This window comes from Perna viridis, chromosome 13 (assembly GCF_037379345.1).
Source record: "Perna viridis isolate PV_CMFRI_1.1 ecotype Kerala chromosome 13, ASM3737934v1, whole genome shotgun sequence".
In the NCBI taxonomy this organism is placed as follows: domain Eukaryota; kingdom Metazoa; phylum Mollusca; class Bivalvia; order Mytilida; family Mytilidae; genus Perna; species Perna viridis.
Window position 1 is genome coordinate 22,260,014 of NC_142457.1, and position 24,396 is coordinate 22,284,409.

At 33.6% G+C, this 24,396-nt stretch overlaps 1 protein-coding gene and 1 long non-coding RNA gene across 3 annotated transcripts in view; one reads left to right on the forward strand and one right to left on the reverse strand.

Annotated features, from left to right (window-relative positions):
• Positions 1–21,512, reverse strand: part of LOC148600004 (uncharacterized) — a 61,060-nt gene extending 39,548 nt beyond the window's left edge. Inside the window, exons 1-2 of one of the 2 annotated variants that reach the window (XM_088556986.1) lie at positions 21,440–21,512; positions 15,529–15,594 (exon numbers count right to left, since the gene is read on the reverse strand). The gene's annotated coding sequence lies outside the window, so the exon portion shown is untranslated. Of the gene's footprint in view, positions 1–12,849; positions 12,943–15,528; positions 15,595–21,439 lie in introns of those variants that run through there. The other variant, XM_088556987.1, reaches the window with a different exon arrangement.
• On the forward strand, positions 268–2,850 carry LOC148600006 (uncharacterized). Its single transcript, XR_015917585.1, has 3 exons — positions 268–626; positions 1,927–2,017; positions 2,601–2,850. It is a non-coding gene; the product is annotated as an uncharacterized LOC148600006 (long non-coding RNA).
• Positions 21,513–24,396: the final 2,884 nt, after the last annotated feature.

The following is a 24,396-nucleotide window of genomic DNA, read 5'->3' on the forward strand; positions in this document are numbered from 1 at the left end:
TCTCGGTTTTTTTTCTAGTTCAAATGATAGAAGTGTGTGCATTATACATGTATCATGGCGGCTTGTTTTTGTCAGCTTTGTAAACCACATGTCCACATGTTTAATTTCAATACATAATTACGCATGCGCAATCACGAATGTCGAACGCCTGTCAGATCGTTATTTACATGGTTAGTTCTACTTCCCATCAACAAATAATTTGCTGAAAGATACTTTATCTGAACAAAATACATCATACTAAGCTAATATAATATTATTTCTACAGAAAACACAATATTAATGCTACAGGCGTATGCTTTTCTCCCACAGGCGTATTTTAACCTGGCAGGCGTATGCAGTCGTAATTAAGTAGGACCGGATATATCTGCCAATCAAAATCGAGCTACGTAAAGGACTTTGTCGACATTAAAATGATTTTTTTTAAATAATACTTCACTTGAGAAATAATTGCTTAAAATTACGTTTTTTAATTAAATCATTTAAAGAAATCCTCTTTTCAAACTATTTTAATTCAGTTTCATTTTAAATTTACGATTTTCGTCGTATCTCGAAAATGCCCGTATGTAAATACGATCAACGGCGGAATGCTTGAAATCGATGTGCGACGAGAAAACAATGATATCTTGGTAGGTATCTGTCGAAGAAGCGAAGTTATATACCAAGAAGAGAAATATACAACGACAATATTACCATGATGCTTGAAGCGGGGTTTTGACGGAGGTGCCAACAAATTCAAACCACACACAGTTACTGTACACAGGTTAATTTATAGCACGCCCGAACTTCGTCAAGTTCATGAAGTTTTTTCTAATATTGGGTAGGCATTGCCTAAACCAACGAGCACCATGAGCTTTACCATATATGTACCGTCTGTGCGAGACTCGTAAAAATATTAAAGGACATTACAATGATTTTTTTTTTTTTTGGGGGGGGGGTGGGTGGGGGTCGACCCGGATGAAAATTTTTGTTTGGCAAGTTCAGTATTTTTATTAACATTTAAGCAGCAAGCAAAATCAATGTTTCTATTTAAAAAAACTGTCTTGTTAATATATTTTTTTTTCAATAAATGAATAACTTGAACATCCCCCCCAAAAAAATCCAACCCCATACCCCCTTTCCTCTCACTCTCAAAATGGTCAATAACTTTACAGCACTTTGCAATACTTAACATTTTTTATCCCTTTAGGGCATCTCTAGCAACATCAATTTTAGTTTCAATCTGTACAGATACCGGAAGTATTACAGTTCTCCACGGAAGGTTGGAATATTTTACATTTGACATAAACAAAGTTCAGATGACAGCTGCAAATTCCAAACAAGAAAATTATTGCCTTTCCTATCTTAGAAAAGCTATGCTGCGTTTTTGATAATATAATCAGAGTTATATTTTTTCCGAGGCGGGTTAGGTTCTTGACAACAAGACAGCGGAACAGCGGAGATACACGTACGTAAATCCACGTGTTTCCCGAAGTTTTTATAAACATAGCATTCACTTCTTTAAATAATTAAAACAAATTAGAAAAAGCCTTGAAAACTATCAGAAAAGATGAATTTATTTCTACTGAAACGCAATCTTAACCCATATTGTCTTATTTGTTTGACTGAAGGAAATGACGTATTTTCTCCGTAAGGACAGTCACTTTTCGTTACTTCCGGGACATGACTTTTTTTGTTAGTGTATTGGGAAACCTTAAGGGAAATTTAGAAAGTACACATAATAACCATAGAGCTTGCGGCGCTCGCTAATGATTATTATGGGCAAATGTATTTTGGCTTCACAAATATTAAATTGGTGGTTTGTAATTTAAGTAACGTAAATTCCTCGACAAATTCTCCACGACAGTCAAATACTGAATGGCAGTTTCTCTGTACTTCATTACATAGTGAAACCCAACAATTTAATTTCATACATTCATTCTTTTTAAGGTATGGGTTGCAGTATACAGAAATGGTGAATTTTTTAATTGTAAACATGGAGGTTTTGAGAATATATTTGTACCAACAAAGATAATCAATGGTGAGTTGCAGACTGTTATTGTCCAGTCTGCAAAATTAATTAGATTACTTAAATAATACTGGTCATTATCAAAACAGGTTAACTAATTATGGAAGTGGTAACATACATATGTGTGGTATATATTTCATGCATTCTAAAGAAAGATGTTGACATTTTCTCATGTAAATTCTGGATTGTGATGGGTATACAATATTGAATATTTCTTTAATTACCCTCAAGTTAAAGTGTGCAAATTTAAATAAAATGGTAGTAATTCAGGAATGGCTGTCTGTGCAGTAATATCCTCAATTATGTGATGCACACAACAGGTTTTGAGGTTTTGTAAACTAAAAGAGCATTACATCCTTGTAACTTCAAAATACAATAACTTAGCATTTAATAATAAGTTTGTGATGTCACTGTCATACACATGTAGAAAAAAAAGATGAACAATAACTTTCTTTATGTAATCAGTCAAAATATTAAACTTAAAATGATTTTTATAATACTACCTATGTACTTGTACATTATCATTCATGTATCACTGAGCAATCAGAACCCAAACAAGGGTACATTGTATATCTATTCTAACGTGTGATTTCAGATGAGTCGTTTACAGTTTGTCAGAAGAATTGAAACCAGATTAATGTCCTTGTATAATGTGGACGCTACTCTATGTGTTTTAAGCTTGATACTGTGATCTAAAACACAAATGCAGATACATGTACTGTAGTATAGTGCTTTGATTGAGAACATTTGAAATTGTACTAGTTCAGACCCTTCAGCGTAAATGTAGAATTTTTTTCAAACCATTATACATGCTATGTTTCTATTGCAATAAACTTTACAAATTATACTGTACAATTTGATGTATGGAGTCTTGTTTAAACCATTTAAGAGCAAACAATCTAAATCCAGCTTTTCTATTATATTGGAAAAAAAAATTCTAAAGTCCAACTCTCCGAATGTTTTCCGTGGGAAAAATTCTAAGTTCCTACTTTCCGAATATTTTCCGATTGAAAAAAATTCCAAGTCCCTATTTTCCGAACATTTCCCGAGTAAAAAACATTCTGTCCATATTTTCCAAACATTTTCTGAGGGAAAAATGCCTAAGTCCTCACTTTCCAAACTATTTCCGAAATTAAGTCCAGATTTTCGAATAATATATTCGGAATTCCAAACTTAAAGCTCAGAATTCTGAGTAAAGTCAGAATATCCTGCTACGGGTTAACAGAGTAACAAAAGCAAATGAGCAACTCGGACTCCACTAAAAACTTTGAGCATAGACCTGGTATCAGGAACGATTGTGTCTCCTGCCGCATTAGATTCTCTCCTCAGGATAAGGGTGCACTATACATTAAGGCGGACTGTTTCACACACCAAATTACCTCCGTCAAATTTTGTAAAACTTAAAATTAAAATTGAAATTTGATGGAAATGTTGATTAAATGTAGATAAGCATTTAAACATGGACAGATGTAATATATGTTATGGTAAACAGGTGTAATTTGAATGAAAAATGGTATCCGGAACGTTTCAGCCCCCTGCCGTATTAGTTTCTCTCCTCAGCATCAGATGGCTGATTCTCAAAATACCTTATTTCGCACGAACTTTTGGGACTAAAATTGTGAGAGAATGAATCGAGAAGGGTCTTATTATTTTTACCTTTTTTCCACCTACTCCATGCCTGCTTTCATCCTGTGGTAGTGTCTAAGTGCCTGATATTTTATAAAACATAGTATTTGGCTATTAGTTTTGGAAAGGCACCTCTGATTTGTACTAAAACTCAGTAATATTTTTTTTCAGTATGTTTTCCATGGCTACTGGATTTTATAAGAATAATCACTAAATTACTTATAAATGACTTGAACCTCCACACACCAAGGATTTAGAAAATATGCACTTTTTCATGACAAAACACTCGAAATTTCTGTGTGGACTGCCTCAAGAGAGCTTTATTTCAACAAAATGAGACCAAATGTTAAGAAATGACCTAATTGTATTATACTACCTTAGATGGCTGATTTTCAAATTACCTTATTTCGCACGAATTTTTGGAACTAAAACTGTGAGAGAATGAATCGAGAAGGGTCGTATTATTTTTACCTTTTTTCCACCTACTTCATGCATGCTTTCATCCTGTGGTAGTGTCTAAGTGCCTGATATTTTATAAAACATAGTATTTGGCTATTAGTTTTGGAAAGGCACCCCTGATTTGTACTAAAACTCAGTAATACTTTTTTCAGTATGTTTCCATGGCTACTCGATTTTAAAAGAATAATCACTAAATTACTTATAGATGACTTGAACCTCCACACACAAAGGATTTAGAAAATATGCACTTTTTTATGACAAAACACTTGAAATTTCTGTGCAGACTGCCTCAAAACAGCTTTATTTTTTAACAAAATGAGACTAAATGTTAAGAAATGACCTAACTGTATTGTACTTCCAAATACAAAACTCGTAAATAAAGATAGCGATGCAGTTTTTGGTATCGTGCATATTCCTCCGGAATATACAAGGTATACTTCCGTTGATGCAATTTGTCAAATAGAAAATGAATATTTGACCCTCTCTTACAGGTATAAGTATATCTCTTTATTAGGGATTTAAATGCAAGAACCTCAGATGAATTAGAGTATTTCAAATTCGATGACAAGGATCCGTTGAATACGTAGATGATAACTTGCTTTTTTTAGACGAGCTTAATATCCCCAGAGATAGGATTAAAAGTGATAAAGACAAAAACAGATTTGGTACACAGTTACTTGATTTTTATAAATATAACAACATGTTTATACTTAACGGAAGGGTGAATGGTGACCAACAGGATAAATTTACATGTAAAAACGCGAGCATTGTTGACTATTACATCGGTTCTGTTGATTGTTTGAGTAGTTTTCTTAGTTTCAAAGTTCTAGAGTTTTCGAAACTATATTCAGATGTGCATTGTCCTTTGCGTATTTCCATGAGTATGTATAATAGTGAGAAAGACAGGGTAGTGAAAGTTACAAATGTACTAGATCTGTCACATGAAACATAGAAAGCTAAGAAATGGAATGAAAATAAAGAAAATTATTTTATATGTAATATAGATCAGGCTAAGCTGAATGAAATCACCCAAATTTTAGAATTACCAAGAGAAAATATTAACTCGAATATTTTAAACGATCTTGTAGGAAAGATATGTGATGTATTCATTAGCACACTTTAGGAACTTATATACATGTACCTCGGCATTCTAACAAGGCAAACCATAGGTGTACCATGAATGATAAGCCTTGGGTTAATATAGACTTCAAATTTGCAAGAATAAATTATAGAAAATTTAAAAAGTCAAGATCACTGGCAAACAAGGAACAGTTAAGAAATGCCGTTATATAAGAAGACTCTTGAGAGCAATATAGAGCTGACATGGCCAGACAACCTAAGCGAATGGGATCACACAAATTCATTGAAATTTATAGATGTTTATGAAAAGTTATTTAACCTGATGTTTGATACAGGTACTATGCCAGAGACCTGGTTAATTGGTAATATTATTCCAACATATAAGAGTAAGGGAGGTAGCAATGACCCTAAAAATCTTAGACCCATTACGATTGTAAACTGCTTGGGTAAAATTTTTACAGCTATACTAAGTGAACGCCTGAACACTTTTTCAGATATCTTTCTGATATTGAATGAGAACCAGACAGGTTTTAGACAAAACATTCTATCATTGATAACATATTTACTTTATGTTCATTTTTCGAAATTCTTAAGACAAAAAAGCGAAAATTATATTGCGCGTTTATTGATTTTGAGAAGGCGTTCGATAAAGTTCTTAATGATGTAGAAGATTTTATTGGTAGATATGATGCACCATGGTTGTCAACAATATGTGATGAGATAGAAAATTAGCTAAATTTATATATGACAATTTTTATTTTATTATATGCAGATGACTCAACTCTGATGGCTGAAATGCCAAAGGACCTACAGAATCAATTAGATATTTTTCTCCAGTACTGTGAAACTTGGAGACTTAAAGTTAATGTTAACAAGACTAAGGTTCTTTGTTTTTGTAATGTTGGATTGCCCAACAATCTAACATTTAATTTTAGTAACGAAAATATCGATATTGTCAAAGATTTCAATTATTTAGGTGTTATCCTTTCAAAGAGTGGAAATTTGCGAAAGCAATACAATCACAGGCATAAAAGGGAATGAAGGCTATGTATGAGATACTCAAGAGAGGTAGACACCATAGCCTATTGATTTCTTGTCAACTAGATCTGTTTGATAAGGTTGTAAAACCTATATTACTATATGGTTCAGAAGTTTGGGGCTTCGGAAATACTGAACCAAAAGAAAAGGTTCACCTAAAAATTTGCAAAGGTTTGCTACGCGTAAAGTCTTCAACTTCAAGTGTTATGGATTATGGTGAATTGGGTCGCCATCTATTACTTTAAGAATTAAAACATAGAACTGTAACATACTGGACTAAACTTGTGTCTGGAAAGCAGAGAAAATGTCGTATGTAATGTATAAATTATTGTACAAGATACAATCAAACCGTGGTATTTCATTTCCATGGCTTCTTTATGTTAAAAAGGTACTCGGTGAATGTGGTCTTTCTTATGTATGGATACTTAGACTTTTCGTAGTGATACTTAGTTATAGGCTGTGGTTAAAACATGCTTATCAGATCAATTTCAACAAGGAGTGGCATGATATGGTTCATAAAAGTGCTAAAGCTGTAAATTATAGAATTTTTAAGGGAGATCTTGTATTTGAGAAATACTTTGATATTTTGGAAGATAAAGATTATTTTTTATTTTGCAAATTTTGGACCACTAATCACAGACTGCCTATAAAACAAGGTCGATGGAACAACATTTTAAGAGAAAACAGATTATGTACATTTTGTGATGTTAAAGATGTAGGTGATGAATATCATCATATGATGACGTGTTCTTTTTTTCTAGAGTATCGAAAAAAGTTTATTTATAGAAAATGTTATACTAGGCCAAATGTGTTATTGTTTAATGAATTAATGTCTTCATGTAACAAAGATCAATTGGTCCAAATATGTAAGTTTATACGTGTTATTATTAAGAATATGTGCCCTCCTGGCTAAACACATACGCTTTGTTGTAAATACAGTAAATATTGTACATATTATCCATAATATATCTGTACCTATCTAATATGGCGATGAGTATAAATAAACAGAAGGAATAAATTGTCACACACGGTCGTCTGGTCTAATTACCTTTAATTGCCTTCAGTCGTAAATTGGTCACGGTAAATTAACTCTGCCCAGGTCTCAACACAATTGTTTAATTAGAGAAAATATCTGTTGCTGATAAACTTCCTATCAATTTTGATACACAAAACGTAGGTAAAATAAAAAGTCGCAGATTGCGACATTGGCGAAGCCCAGCGCGACCCCTGAATCAGTATTATCCATGTTGCAACAAAGATAGTTTGTTTTGTTTGTTTGCTAGCATTTGTTTTGTTTTTATCATATTTTGAGGGGGGAGTCTGTTTGCTTCAATGTGAATTCTTTTTGTACACTTAAAAAGTTCTGTCGTCAAGTCATGTAAGAGGAGGGTTTACTGTTTTACCCTTGTCCGTGTTACCATAACATTTTTTTCCACCATAGTTTTCACAGCTACTAGATCATCGCAGTGGCTTGAAATTAAACACATTCTTCCTGTAGGTACAGTCATATGTATGTTGTATGGTGGGATCTATTTTGGAAAAAAAATCAACAATAACTGACTGCTTACCAAGGTCTTTTTTTATTTTCTTCATATCCTGATTGAAATCACGAGTGTGTATCACAAATTTCTTGTTTTTTTAAACATATTTTTGTTGATATAGTGAAAAAAGTCACTTGAAACAGAAATTTGGACAATAACAAAGATCAGTTACCATCGATACATAACAATAACAGAGTCCTTACATGTAGTTGACTTTTAAAAGGGAAACTTAAAGCTGAATTAGCTGTCATTTTCGTAAAATGTATTTCTGTCAAAATATGCCTAAATTTTGAATTATTTATCAATTATCAATTGTACTTTTCCTGTATGATTTTATTTGATATTCACAAATAAAATGCTTTAAATACATGAAATAGGTGTTTATATATTTATTGTCTTGCAAGACAAAAAAATCGACCTGGATAAATTCGTATGCATTTTATTTCTGGTGATCTTAATCCGCGCATGTGCTGTAATGGTCGCTTCTTCAGTAACAAATCTGATTGCAAAGCGAAAGTAGTTATTCAACGGCAAGGAAGACCGATGAACTCAAGCCGTAAAAGAAAAAAATAATCGAATATAACGCAAAGATCCTTTTGAAATTTACGTACTGTGATATAATGTGGTCGAAATATGGTCATCATTTCTTTGAAAACTAATCAAGAAATAGATGAAATGAAATGAAAACAAACACGTGCTGACCTCTGCATCAGTTATTGTTATTTTTTTGCAAAGGATAAAGTATTTTTAGCCCAGGTGTATATCCTGTCGGCAATCTTCGGACGTAATGTCGAAAAATAATTAGACCAGAGCTATCGATCTTCTCTGATTAAAAAACGTTGTTCTCACACTATTCTGTAGGTATTAACGACATTTATTGCATCAGTTGCATTACTACAAACTTATTTCATTGATTCAGCAAAATGCAGTAGAATCAAAACTGAACAAATGTGGCAGCTAATGCAACTTTAATCTTATGAGAATAGGGAAACATGAATCTTTTGATATACCCTTGATCCGCAAAATAATTTGTTAACTCTTGCTTTATGCACAGTTTTTACTGCAGAACGTTTTTGCCAATGCAATTAAATTCTTACCTTGTTTTGTTCTTACCATCCACATAACAGATAGCTACATGTATATCAAGGTTAGGTTGTAAAGTAAACTCGATATGCAATATATGCAGCCAGAAACCTACCGCGACGAGAACAATAGAAGTCGCGCTCTTGTTTAGCCGAGGCGGAAAAGTGAATCATGTTGTTTATTGCCGGTGCTAATGATCTTAAAAGTTACTTTTAGACAAAAAAGTCATCATTTTCAATTTAGATTATGAATATAATGATTAAACTAGAGGAATATCAGTATGGTTATTGTTAATTCCCTTTTGTATTGTTTCAGATCTCCATCATTTATGATGTCAATATAAAGATATGAAAAAAACAGTGTTATACTCATTTATGATGGGGATATCTTACTACCACGCCTGAGGACTTACTTACAGAACACTTTCAGCTATAAACATGCCTGCAGTTCATTGCCCGGTACCAGATTGCGAGTATGACACAGCCGATCTCGATGCTATTGTCATTGCAGCTTTACTCACAGCTCACGCAACAGTACACCCCGCAAACGCTGGCGGCAACATATCAGCAAAAGTTGAAAAGGTCAAAACACCAACTGCTTCTGCAGTGGGTTCTAGTGAAGATTGGACTTATTTCCTTTCTCGGTGGAAAAACTATGTTGAAGCCACTAAAATACAGCTTCTTGAGAGTTATGATAAATCTTTGCGTCGAGACCGCACAAGAGCTGCTGGTGGTTTACTTGTCGATAAACCTGAACAAGACATCATTATAGCCACGCGCACACTAGCAGTGAGAGAAGAAAATACGATGGTGCAAGTGTAGCTCTCCATGGCATGGCTCAGGATCGCGATGAGACAGTTTGGTGCAATACTTCGAAGTCAGGCGGGGGTATGTAAATTCACAAGGACATGCCCAGGATGTGATCGTGATGTTGACTACACTGAAGCCATTTTACGAGACGTACTAACTCGTTGACTAAGTGACCAAGACATACAAATAGAGCTCTTGGGGATAAAAATCAGGATATGACGCTTTAAATTTGTCCAAGCAAAGGAATCTGGCAAACATTCAACATCACGTCTTCTTGACACTCAGGGAGCAGAAGCCACCTCGAGCACATATCGCAGGAGGAAAATTGGTAATATGACCAAGGATACCAAAAAGTTGAAAATAAGATCACAAAGACAAAACATAGTGAGGAAAGTGAAAGTGCAGTATTTGATTTACTGTGTGCCGCAACCGTTTCACAACAAGGAAAGAAGGTAATACACCTTGACCATCACCTATATTCCCAAATGTCAGATACATGGGACAAACGTCATTCACAACCACAACCATTCATCAATAGCACTGTTAAAGTCGTTGAGGATGATTATAACCAGCTAGGATTTAACGTCGTAACCTCTCAACAGAGAAACGTCGTCATCCCTGCAATGGCAGACACGATGAGTTGTCTTGCTGGAATCAAAGTGCTTCACAAAATTGGACTGAAATAGACCGACCTCATTCCGGTGAATATAAAAAATGCACACAGCTAATTATAAAGGGATTATGATTCTTGGAGCGATTATAGTGCGATTATCCGAAAAGGACCGTGAAAATTTAGAACAGGAAACTCGACAAATCGTATACATTACTGACAGCTCCTTGTGATTAGTTCAGTTTACAAGACTGAATGTGTGGATCAGAATGAATTTATTAAAATATTTCAAAACTTAAACATCAATGCTTGATACAGGTAAATGAAATATGTTTTGGGCTTATGATATAATTACATAAATTGGAGCACGGAATTTCATTGAACACTGTGCATTGACTTGACATGGTACATGGAATAGACAAGGTACGTGGATTGGACATAATACACGGTATGAACATAAAACATGGTACAATGTACATTGAAATTGGTACTAGGTACACAGACCGTTGGGAATACTAATGCAATTGAAGAAGCCCCCTTTTTACTTAATGTTTTCCGTAAGAACCTCCAAGATCTTTTAATGGTTTCTTTCTTGGTATGTGGTACAAACTTAAATGATTATATTCTCCAATACTCCAGTTATTGTCTACACAACATATCTAAGAAGGCGCCGACAACATAATATTATTATACAAGTGAATGAGTAATCAAGGGAACCAAGGTTATAGTGGTAATCTAAAGAATGTAATCCAGGGACAAAGACCAGACATACACAACAAAGAACATAGAGTTACTAAAATCATACATGCAAAAGTAACAAAAGCAAATGAGCAACACGGACTCCACAAAAAAAAAAAAAAAACAAAAACTGAGAGCATGTACCAGGTGCACCGGTAGGGTAAGCGTCCTCTGCTTTTCTAGAAACACCCGCGGAGTTGCTCATGAAAGTCCGGGGTAAACGAAAGAGGAAATGAAAACCATGACACATTGAACAAATCAGTTTTCATGGTGCAGATGGATACACCGTAACGATTCACGAGTTCATGATGACGGCCATAAAACTTTTGAAGTGACGACTTCAATCTTGTAGCAACATACCCCTGCTCCAGAAGCCTATTCGTAAGAATTTTAACGGCGCGATACAAAAAGCCTGCGTAGTCTTGGCAAGCTCTGGCATATCGTTGTGATATGAACACTCCATACGCAGGTGCTGAAGGGATGTTTCCACAGATGAAAGGAAAGTTGACAATTCTGAATGAAACGTCATCATGTTTGTCGTAAAGTTTCGTCATTAGTTTTCCTTTGCCATCGATTTCTAAGTGTAGGTCAAGATAAGAGGCTGACTTCACAGTGTCTGTAGTATCCTTTATCTCAAGTTCTTTGGGGTAGATGCAATGTATCAAATCCCCAAAATTAGGATTGTTTAAAGATAATACGTCATCTGTATAGCGGAAACTGAGATTCAAGGATCTAGCTAAACGATATTCCTTCTTTCTGATCAGATCAGCTATAGTCAGCCTCATAAGAGTGAAGGAAGGTGTATATATAAAGTGGTACATAAAACACCATACAAACAGAACATTAGACTTTTATGACATTTGTCTCGAACTTCCTTCGGCAAAAATTCCGAAGCTTTAATAATAGGGCAATTCAGTACAACCGATAAATCTACATATAAAGCGTACCGAATAAAATAGACAACAAGTAAAAACTCAAGACAACGAAATACAAGACGAAACTGAAAAAAGTATAATAGTAGCAGTATAATCCACAAGAAAACGTATAAGTGTAAGTATTTCTTGCTCCGCCAGTGGAACCTTTACTTCAGCTAGTGATTAAAATCCGGAAAATGTCTAACAAAAACAATGAAGCTGTCCAACTCAACCACAAATGTGTCTAAACAATAAAACAACCGAGTAGATTTAAACTATTGTAATATCATGTAATTAAAAAAAATGTATCATTATGTAAATAAAGCAGCCAATAACAAAATTGGTAAAACATAATTCAAAAAATGAAATTTTGATAATCAATAATTCAGGTAAACAATAAAACGGGGATTTTGGACTGAATGAAATCACGTGTTCATAAATGAAATAAAGTGGTCGTTGCATAAAATTTGATAATATTTTAAGGAAAGTGTAAAGTAAAGTTATTCTCCTACTGTTTTTAGTACATAATTGTGGATCAGACTTTCCACTGTTCAAGAATGGAGCAAAATCAAACAACAAGACTCCTTGTACTACACAGGCAAATATTTTTCACCTGGAATTCATGTTAATCGAGCTTTACATGAAATTCATGTGAAATGCATATGAAATTAACATGATTTTGAAGGCTCCATTCACCCGAATTTCACGTGAACTCTCTCACTTAGTTTATGTGCTCAATTTAGGTGAAAATCATGTAAAATTCGTGTGAAAATCATGTGGAATAATTTTGCCTGTGTATTGAGAACATCTCTTTATGTTTTCTTTTTTCGTTCTGTCTGTGTTTGCTTTGTTGTATATTTACATATCAATAGTGTAATGGTTTTGGCCAATTGTTAAATCATAATATAGGTTACATGAGCAATGTAAACAAATAAAAAAAACTTACTGGTAGAATCGGAGACCTGTCTGGTCTGTTATGAATTCGTGTTCATGTGGTATTTCCCAATCATAACATTTAAATTATCACATGACTCATTGTTAGTTTAAACGTAACAAAATTTCAATGTCAAATGGAATAGATAAATGATCTGTTGACATTACCCTTATATTGAATAGTTTAATCTATTGAGATCAATTTTCTATATATTCCATTGTTTGGACTTTAAGTGGTTTTGATATATATAAACCAAATTTTAGATTTAATTTGATATAGGAAAATATTAGTACGTGGGCTGAGATACCCCCGTGCACCCCCTCCACTCATCAACCAAAATATGATTTTCAGGTACCCTTATATCTCCTATTTACGAATCTTTTTGTCGCCACAAAATAAACTGAATCATTTTTGTATTTTTGGCTACTGTTTATATCTCAATGAGGCAAAAATTAATTTTTACAGTATTATCATGTAGCCCCATGTTTCAGTTTTACGATTTTCGTAGTCAGAATATATCAAGAAATGCAAAAAGTGGGATTTCCGAGTCTTAGGTCAAAATTCATATAAATTCGATTCTATAGGTTATTACATTACTAAAACGTCTGAAATTTGGTATCATTCGATAGTTAATTCAACTTTCTACATAAATGAACCACAAAAAAAAAACTAATTTTCAAAAATGACGTTTCAAAAATATTACCCCTACCCAAATATTTATATTGTCAAGAGTCGGCCATGTTTACAGTGATCGGGTTGCTAGGAGATGTTGTTTACGTATAAATGGTTTGTCCAAAACCAAAGAATCCATAATGCATTTGGGCGCTAATTCGGATATCTCGGATTTATTCTACGCGAACATCGTACAACACCGAGAAGTTGATCAAGCAGACGATTGTCACTGATGTTCGACGGGAATTTACGAACTTCGTTTGTCAACAAATCGTCCCGTAGAAACCAACATGGCGGATATTAGTATAGGATTTTCCGGAAAGGATTTGTTACGCACGATTTCAGCCAATAAACGACTCGTTGGAACTATAACGTCATGCATATATGCGAACTATCTTCAGATTAAATAAAAGAGAGACAACTCTAGCGATATGTCCCGACAGTTTAACAAATATAGCTTCAAATCGAAAATGTGCTGTATGTTATGTCGAATATAATGCAATTGAAGAAGCCCCCTTTTTATTAAATGGTTTCCGCCAGAACCTCCTCGATCTTTTAAGGGTTTCTTTCTTGTTATGGCACCTTGTGGTTCAAACTAAAATAATTATATTCTCCAATACTCCAGTTATTGTTTTGACACAATATATCTAAGAAGGCGACGACAACATAATATTATTATACAAGTGAATGAGTAATCAAGGGAGCCAATGTTATAGCGGTGATCAAAAGAATGTTATCCAGGGACAAAGACCAGACATGGAAAACAGACATACACAACAAAGAACATAAAGTAAGTAAAATCATACATACAATGTAACAAAAGCAAGTGAGCAACTCGGACTCCACTAAAAACTGAGAGCATGGACCAGGTGTACCGGTAGGGTAAGCGTTCCCTGCTCTTCTAGAAACACCCACCGAGTTGTTCATAAAAAGTCAAGTTCAGGGTAGACAAAAGAGGAAAGGAAAACTATGACAAGTTGAACAAATCAGTTTTCATGGCGCAGATGGATACACCGTAACGATCCACGAGTTCATGATGACGACCATAAAACTTTTGTTGTGGCACAGGTTCCAGGGGCATTCTGCACTTGACATTGGGTCGGCCCTAATTCATACGTTTTTAATTACTAATATCTTTGATTTATTTAAATTTCAGTTCTCTCATAAAACCTGCTTAAGGAGCAATCAAGCCATGTGCTATGACGACGAAAAGCCTATAGTAACCGCTACAGAAATGCGATTTCTAGATAGTAACTAAACTACTGTTTGGAATAATACAAAACAAATATTGCCCGTATAGGGGCCACTAACTCACGCACAAGAGAAGCTCCTACAAACATCATTTTGTGTGATATAGTTCGCACATTCACGAGAAGGGATTTATATTGAACCTCATTTAACCATGCCTTTTGAGAAAATGTTCATGGCTAACTACGTGGATCTTTATGATGTCATTTAAAACCGGCCGGAAGAAGTAAATACGCTTTATGACATTTGTATTTTGCAGTGATGGCACGCGTCAATAACAACAGGAAGACGCTGGCCTTGGTTTAGAGAAATATGAAAAAAAAACAGCTTCAATTCTGCAAACAAAAAAGAGGCAAATACACTCAGTATGGTTTGTGGCGTCCGAGTAAGGATTGATACCAATGGTTTATAACATATTGTAAGACGGCAGAAAATCTATAGTTAATAGCAAGTATAAGTCCTGCATACAATGTTTAAGCAAGAGTCAATTAGATAACGAAAAACAAAACTATAAGCAACAAAAAGAAATATCATGCAATCATATTAATATTGTAAACGTCGGTATGCTGTACACATGTTTCAAGGAGTAAGACTCGTTAGCAGCATTGTACTCAAAAACGTCTATTATGGAGATAACAATTAAACCACAATTTGTATACACGACGTTCACAAAAGAAAACGTGAATTGGTTTACAGGTTAAATCAAATTAGCCAGGTTACATATTTTGGGAGCATGCCCTTATGTTCGATAAGGTCTGTCTAATAACTTACCGTTGTTTTTTTCCGCTTTGAAGTTTAAACCAATGCTTATTCAAAATGGATCGTTAAGGAAAATACCTGAAAAAACAGATGACAGAAATCTATAAATATAACTTTTTATACTTTGTTAATAAAAGTTTATAATTTGTCGTAATAAAAAAGCTAGAATCTCTATGTTATATTGAAATATAAACAATATGAAGAAGGTATTTGTCTTAAATTTAAGCAAAGCTTTTAGTAGGTTCCCTTTGAATATATAATGTCCGAGCAGTTCTGATCATTAAATAACATGTAGGTCTTTGAAACGTTTTGTTTAGCATGTGTTTTACTACATGTCAAAGATTCAATAATAGATAGAGATGTAGTGTTTTTGCCTTGTCAAAAGTTTCTCAAGTGGTCAGCATGGAAAAAAAAATAGACCGAATTTCTATACATTATAAAGCGAGTTTAGCACGCGTATTATCTTGTTTTGTGAATTTGAAAACACTTTTAAGAACCTTTTTTATGCTCTTCAGTTACTACTACCATCTCCACCTTTAATAGAGATGGGTAAGTTACTAAATGGTGATTGTATAACGTTTTAAAAGTGGTCAAAACTGCGTTACCAGTTTTTTTCAACAATATCGTTCGCCACATGATTATATACGTGAGTGAGTGAAATCCGGAAAGCGTCAAGTTCGACAGGTTGTCAATCACGTGAAACGTTAAATCTAAGTGAAAATATCGTGTGTTATCCTTGAAATATTAATTGTGTCTGTCTATATGTCTGTTGGCTTGATTCAGGATAGAAATATTGAAATCTAATAAGTAGTTTTTCATCTTGCATTCAAATTGGTTAAAAAATGAATGCACGGTGTGATAAGACAACATAAAACTACATCCAGACTGAAGGTTAGATCTTTATAGTTATACCATCGTGTAAAAATGTGTAGCATTAATCTGATGTCTATCGTTATCTTACTATGAACCAAAAGGTAAAAATAGACGCCTTTCATTAAATATCAATTGCCCTTACCCAAGGGGAAATATAATGCTTTTACATGTAGTACGAACTCATGCTTGTATGTATATCTACATTAGGGACAGTATTGTACTTTTACCGTGGGCTATTTGTCAACGTTATACGTGTGGTTATTAGTCTCCTTATTAGATATAATATATAGTGGACTGATATCAATCGCCAGACGCTTTTAACAAGTTAATTAAAGAGATAAAATATCTGTTTTGACATCTTCAATTGTGAATATTTAAATGTATTGAAATACAAACTAAAGTCGAACTCTTTGCTTGGACTGTAATTGATTTGTTATGTAGCCAAGTAAAGAATGTTGCTTTATACCTGCATACTTCACCCTTTGCTTTATTTCAGACCGAATCGTTTAAAAATTTGAAAGAAGCTCTTACCTAACAATTAACCAAATTAAAAATGAATATTTTTTTTTATAGATTTTCCTTGAATTTAGGTTTTCACTGATTGAAGTGCAGTAAACAGTTTAGTGAGTTTTTGATTAAGTTTACAAATTTGCTTCCAAGGTTGTTGAAAAGGAATACAAACGTTATATCTACTTGTCTGTTTGCGTGGTTCCAAATAAAATTTTAAAAACTTCTAATCAATCAAATCATTTGAATAATGAATGGACGTTTTTAAAAAAAGTGTACAGGAAACAAAAGACATTGGCTTTATTCCAGATAGAAATCATGACGCAGCTTTTATCAATTCATTCAACTAATTCATTGCCAATGGGGATATATGTAAACCTTGAACGTCAGATATGTTTACCGTAATGAAAATATCGTGATGTTATAAAAAAAAAAGTCAAACAGATATTTTTTCCGGTAGAGGTTATTTTTTAGGCAACATATATGATGGACTCAATTATATGCTTGATAGAGTAATATGCACAATATATCTATATAATTAAAGCAGAAAGCTTGTAGATATTTATGTGACATTATTTTGAATCATTCTGTGTTCGGCAAATTTCTTTATTTTATATAAGGCATCATAATTTATTGCTAGGTAACCTATATATTCAATACTTTACTAATATGATTTTAGCCATTAATTTCGGTTATTGGAAATTTAATACTAGTTGCAAGGATACCAAATTGGTATACCTGCATGTGACTGTTCAGTCATGCGCCAAAACCAGTATAAATAAGATGGATATACACACTATTACCACCAATAATGTTGTTTAGGTGGAGAATGTTTATGGAATATTTATATAGCAATAAACGCATGTGAAAATTGAATTAACAAGGAAATCAATATCTAGAACTCAACAACGAGTGGAAGTTTTAATTAAGGAAACATGAAAGCTGCGTCCAAACAGAACAGCGGAATTTTATACCACTATATTTAACTGTCACATCATAAACCAGTAAAAAAAGAAACAGTAAGCCTTTTCCCAAATATCAACTGCAATACTTCAAGGGCATTCGAAGTAATGCCTGTATTTTTATGTACATCATTAAAATCATGAAGAATGGATTTTTTCACATAAAAAGTTAAGACGTTGGTTTTAGCAGGTAGCCGACTAAACGTGTATTCAGTTCTGCTGATAAAGAACAAAAACGTTGAGTCGTGTCCGTTTACTTGATTTCAGATAGCTATTAAAAAGATGTACATTTTGTAATCAACCAGATCAACTGAGTATTGGATGGAATGAGGAGTACAGAAAAACAAACTTCAAACAGAACGTCTAAATTTCATTACGTTGTAAAAATTGTCTCCCTTAATCCCATATTAACATTTGAGACTCAAAATATAGCCATAGTACACAAACGCACACACAAACAGAAACAAATAAAAAGAACAAATACAAAAGGAAAGACCAAAAAAAAAAAAAAACAACAAAAAAACAAAAAAACGAAAACAAAAAAACAAAAACAAAAACAAAAACAAAAAGCAAACACAAAAAAAAAAAAAAAAAACAAATGGGAATAACGGAATAAGATATAATGCTACGGTAGTGTCAGCATGTCGTGGTCCGCCAGCTGTAACCGACACATATTGCAAGTGATATTTATCAAGCAGTGGTGTAGCAAATGCTGTTTCCCGACTTTAGTTACAGACGGTCCCTTTTAAAACAACGGAGCGATAAAATGTTTGACGATTACACTGTATCATGATGTAAATACAGAAACAAATAGAAATGGCGAAACATTACCCTAAATAGATCAAACAAGTTAACCATAAATTAAGAGCAGTACTTTCTAAAGTACAAAAAGAGCATTTCCTGCATTCCCTTTTAGTACACTGTTGTAACTCTAGATATCTGTACTAATAAAGAATCAACACAGTATAATATTACTTCATTTGATGGTGTTCTTATAGTCATCAACATAAATATTCTTTGTCATCACGCAATCACAAAAGAATTCATTGCTTTACCAAAGCGTGAATATATTGCGGATCAAATACCAGGTTATTGTAATAATGTTTTTGTTTTGGTAGATCGAGCATTAGTACCAATATAAATTATTTCTCTAGATTATAGAATAATCAAAGTTATGCTTACAAGATAGAGTGAGAAAACAATTTGGTGTTGTAATAATTTGTCCGATTTTGGGTTGCTTGCCAACGTGAATAAAGATCTGGTTCACCTTGTGTAATTGATACAAAGGCTGGTGTCCGCGATTGTTTAATGGTGAATTAATATCTCCAATAAGATGTTACACACACCATAAGAACCAATCAATTAATAAAACAACAAATAAAACCTGTAGATAAGAAACCAGTACAGTAAATACGAAAGCTTGATAGGCTTTAGTGAAATTGAATATATGTAAATATATCACTGATTTCAGGAGTTATATGAAAAAGAAAATGGACGTGTGTTTTTCTACTATAAACAGCCGTATATCGTACTATACAACAATGATTCAAAAAACTAAAACTATGCACCAGCTGTAATGATTTTAAATTAAGTACGATGTCATGCAAGAATTTATATCTACATGTAGGAGAATAGTGTGACCTTAAATAGAAGAATATTTGGCACAACACGTGTGAACATTTAAACCCCTAGTAAATGAACTCCAAAAAACAGTTAACACGATTCCGTTGACATTTTAAAAAAGAAATATTTACTTTTATCATTATCTCTACTTATGGGTACTCAAATCTACTAAAGTACAACATTTTATTACTGTTTGTTGATAATTTAAAATGTTTTGTTAGCTAGCCATGTAAAATTCTATTCAAAGTTGTTAAGGAAGAACTAGAACGTTGTTATCTCTAATTATGGGTATTTAAATCCATTGAAAACGCTGTATCGCGGCTGTATTTTTAATATCTATAATGAAGCTCTTTATTTCGCAATCAACAAAATCATTTGATACATGTATGGAAGAATAATCAAGAAACCAAGGTTATAACGGTAATCTAGAGAATGTAATCCAAGGACAAAGACCAGACATGGAAAACAGACATACACAACAAAGAACATAGATTTAGTAAAATCATACATGCAAAAGTAACAAAGGCAAATGAGCAACACGGACGCCACAAAGAAACTGAGAGCATGAATTAGGAGCAGCGGTAGGAGTTGCTCATAAAAAGCCCGGGGTGGACGAAAGAGGAAATTAAAACCATGACACATTGAACAAATCAGTTTTCATGGCGCAGATCGATACACCGTAACGATTCACGAGTTCATCATGACGGCTATAAAACTTTTGAAGTGATGACTTCAATCTTGTAGCAATATAACCCTGCTCTATAAGCCTACTTGTTAGAATTTTAGCGGCGCGACACAAAAAGTCTGCGTAATCTCGGCAAGCTCTGGCATAACGTATGAGTTGTGATATGAACACTCCATACGCAGGTGCTGAAGGGATATTGCCACAGATGAAAGGAACGTTGACAATTCTGAATGAAAAATCATCACGTTTATCGTAACGTTTGGTCAGTAGTTTTCCTTTTCCAGCGATTTCTAAGTGTTAGTCAAAATAAGAGGCTGACTTCACAGTGTCTGTAGTATCCTTTATCTCAAGTTCTTTAGGGTAGATGCGATGTATGAAATCCCCAAAAATAGGATTGTTTGAAGAGAATACGTCATACATATAGCGGAAACTGAGATTAAAGGATCTAGCTACACGATATTCCTTCTTTCGGATCAGATCAGCTATAAAGTCAGCCTCATAAGAGTGAAGGAAGGTGTAGCTATATAGTGGTACAGAAAACAACATACAAACAGAATATTAGACTTTTATGACATTTGTCTCGAACTTATTTCGGCAAAAATTCCGAAGCTTTAATAATACGGCAATTCAGTACAACCGATAAATCTACATATGACACGAACCGAATAAAATAGACAACAAGTAAAACGAAACTGAAAAAAGTATAGTAGTAGCAGTAGAAATTCACAAGAAAATGTATAAGTGTAAGTATTTCTTGCTCTTTCAGTGTAACCTTTCATTCAGCTAGTGATTAAAATCCGGAAAATGTCTAATAAAAACAATGAAGCTGTCCAATTCAATCACAAATGTGTCTCAACAATAAAAAAAAGCGAGGAGATTTAAACTATTGTAATATCATGTAATTCAAAAAATGTATCATTATGTAAATAAAGCAACCAATAATAAAATTGGTGAAACATAATTCTAAAAACGAAATTTGATAATCAATAATTCAAATAAACAAAAAACAGATTTTGGACTGAATGAAATCATAAATGAAATAAAGTGGTCGTTGCATATAATTTGATAATATTTTAAGTAAAGTGTAAAGTAAAGTTATTCTCCTACTAATTTTAGTACGTAATTGTGGATCATCTCTTTATGTTTTCTTCTTTCGTTCTGTGTGTGTTTGCTTTGTTGTATATTTAAATATCAAAAGTGTAAGGGTTTTGGCCAATTGTTAAATCATAATATAGTTTACATGAGCAATGTAAACAAATAAAAAAAAACTTACTGGTAGAATCGAAGACCTGTCGTGTCTGTTATGAATTCGTGTTCATGTAGTATTTCCCAATCATAACATTTAAGTTATCACATGACTCATTTTTAGTTTAAACGTAACAAAATTTACAATGTCAAATGAAATAGATAAATGATCTGTTCGTTACCCTTATATTGAATAGTTAAATTTATTGAGATCAATTTCTATATATCTCATTGTTTAGATTTTAAGGGGTTTCGATTTGTAGAAACCAAAACTTTAGATTTATTTTGTTATAGGAAAACTATTAATACGTGGGCTGAGATACCCCCGTGCACCCCCTCCACTCATCAACCAAAATATGATTTTCAGGTACCCTTATATCTCTTATTTACGAATCTTTTTGTCGCCACATAATAAACTGAATCATTTTTGTATTTTTGGCTACTGATTATATCTCAAAGAGGCAAAAATTAATTTTTACAGTATTATCATGTAGTCCAATGTCTCAGTTTTACCATTTTTGTTGTCAGAATATATCAATATATGCAAAAAATGGGATTTTCGATTTTTAGGTCAAAAGACAAAGCTGCTTTATTCAGACATGAAATATCTACAGACGACGTCAATGACGAAACTGAGCAGAACATGATACCATTGTTACACCGCAGACATCAATGACGAAACTGAAGATAGCATGATACCATTATTGCACCGCAGACATCAATGACGAAACTGAATATAATGAAAAAATGAAACATGTTTTTACCGTTACCATAGCAACAACCACTCCTTAGCAACCACCAATTTAGGGCCTTATTATCACAAAAATGTCACAATTTGAATGTATGTTTTTTTTATATCTGATGGTAGAATTTTACCAAACAAAACTTTTATTAATGAAGTGTATCTTATGGAAAACAATTTACAATAAAGTACAAAGCAATCTGATTTGTTTAGATCTGTTTACCATAGCAACCAAAATTCTTAAATTTTGACAATTTGTTTGTTTGTTTGTTTGTTGGGGTTTAACGTCCGAGCAGCAATATTTCAGCTATATTCAGACAATGAACATGAAATGGATGATAAAATGAACATGAAATGGGATGGGTCACAAGGACAACAGGGTCGACATATTTTGATTGCCACTAGAAAAAGGGGGGATGGGTAAGGGCGGGCAATTTAGCCTCTTGTGGCGGAGCGCAAAGGTTCCTACTCCTATCGAATACCACAGCGGGGTTCTTTAACGTGCGAGGAACGTGGCATCTTTCCCAACACGGTGCACCACTATGGATTGGTCAGGTTTTCCGTATTATAGCCTGACAACCCCAGCATGTATCATGCCAGGGGTACCCCATTCCACCACCTGGGGCACACATCCCAGTTGCTCTGTGGGCAGAGCGCCTAACCCCCGGCTAGGTTTCTGAGCACTATTTAGTCGCCTTTTACGACAAGCTTAGCGCTGCTGCAGGCCTATTCTTTTAAACACCCGGACCTGCACGGGGTCTGACAATTTGAAATATACAAAAATAGGCTATGTTCATACCTGTTTTCCTAACAAAAGCAAGAGGATATTTAACAAATGTATGCATGGATGTAAAGTTCATGCTCTCCACTGGAACATATCAAAAATAAAAAATATGTAGCATATCTTTGTTTTTTGCTCATTTGGACCTTAAATCACCCCCATAAAGACTTTTCTTCTTAACTCTTTTCATACAAACTTTGTCCAGACAATAACTTTTTTGTCTTTTGACTTAGACTTCTAATATTTAGTATGTTAGTATATCCTCTCAGGGCAAAGTGTCACGTACCGGAGTGGTTGACGTTTGACCTTGACCTTTAACCTCAAGGTGAAATAACATACAAATTTTGGCAAATTATGATACACAATTTTGTCTGTGCCATTACTTTTTGGTCTTTTTACTTAGATATTTGACCTGTTTGACATTTAAATAAATCACATCAAGTTAGAGTGTAATGTTCTAAGGTCAAATGACATACACAATTTTGACCAAATATCATACAAAATTTTGTCTGGGCTATAATTTTCTTTTGTCTTTTTACTTAGACATCTGATATTTGGTATGTGATTATGTTTTCTCAAGGCGAGGCGCCTCGTACTAGATTGGTTGACATTTGAACTTGACTTTTGACCTCATGGTCAAATACAAATAACATATCAATTTTTGACTTGCTTTATTTCAATTAACTGATCTTATATGGTTTTAGAGAAGAAGATTTTCAAAATAAACTGGAAACATCAACAAGACCACCTTTAAAGAGTTAAAGCCAGAAATAACGTGGCATCACGCCATTGTGCAAGCAATGCGCAAAGTCAACCCCTAATGAGAAAGCCTAAAGAAAACGACCAGAGACAGTAAAGGACATTACAACAAGCAACTGAGGACAAACAGAAAGAGAGTTTCGTAAAATATGTGTTTTTTTGTTTACATCAGCAGTATGTATAATATTACCAAACAATTTACCCAAAAAAATTATCAGATTTGCTTGAATTAGAAGTAAAATTCTTGATATTTAAAAAATTCAAAAGGAATAACTCTTCTCTTCTAATGTTAAAAAAAATCAGACTATCTATGGAGGACTGCAATGGCTTGATCATGTTTCACAGTAATTTTGAATTGAAGGCAAATTTAATTGACACATGATACCAAATATATATACATATCTATACCCTTTACCCCGGATATGTAATGTGAAAGCTTATTATCATCAACGATGTTTCATATACAGTAAAACTTGTCTTAATCACACTCTGAATATCCGAAAATCTGTATAAATCAAAAACTTTAAACAGTCCTTTTAATCGACTATTTGAACAATGCTTAACCAAACACCTGTCTTAACCATTTTAAGTTTAAATTGAGATTGGTTAAGACAGGATTAAATTCATATGTAATAATTGATAACTGTATCCATAAATGTTTGATGTTAAAATATCGGGTATGAACCGGACTAATATGTCGATG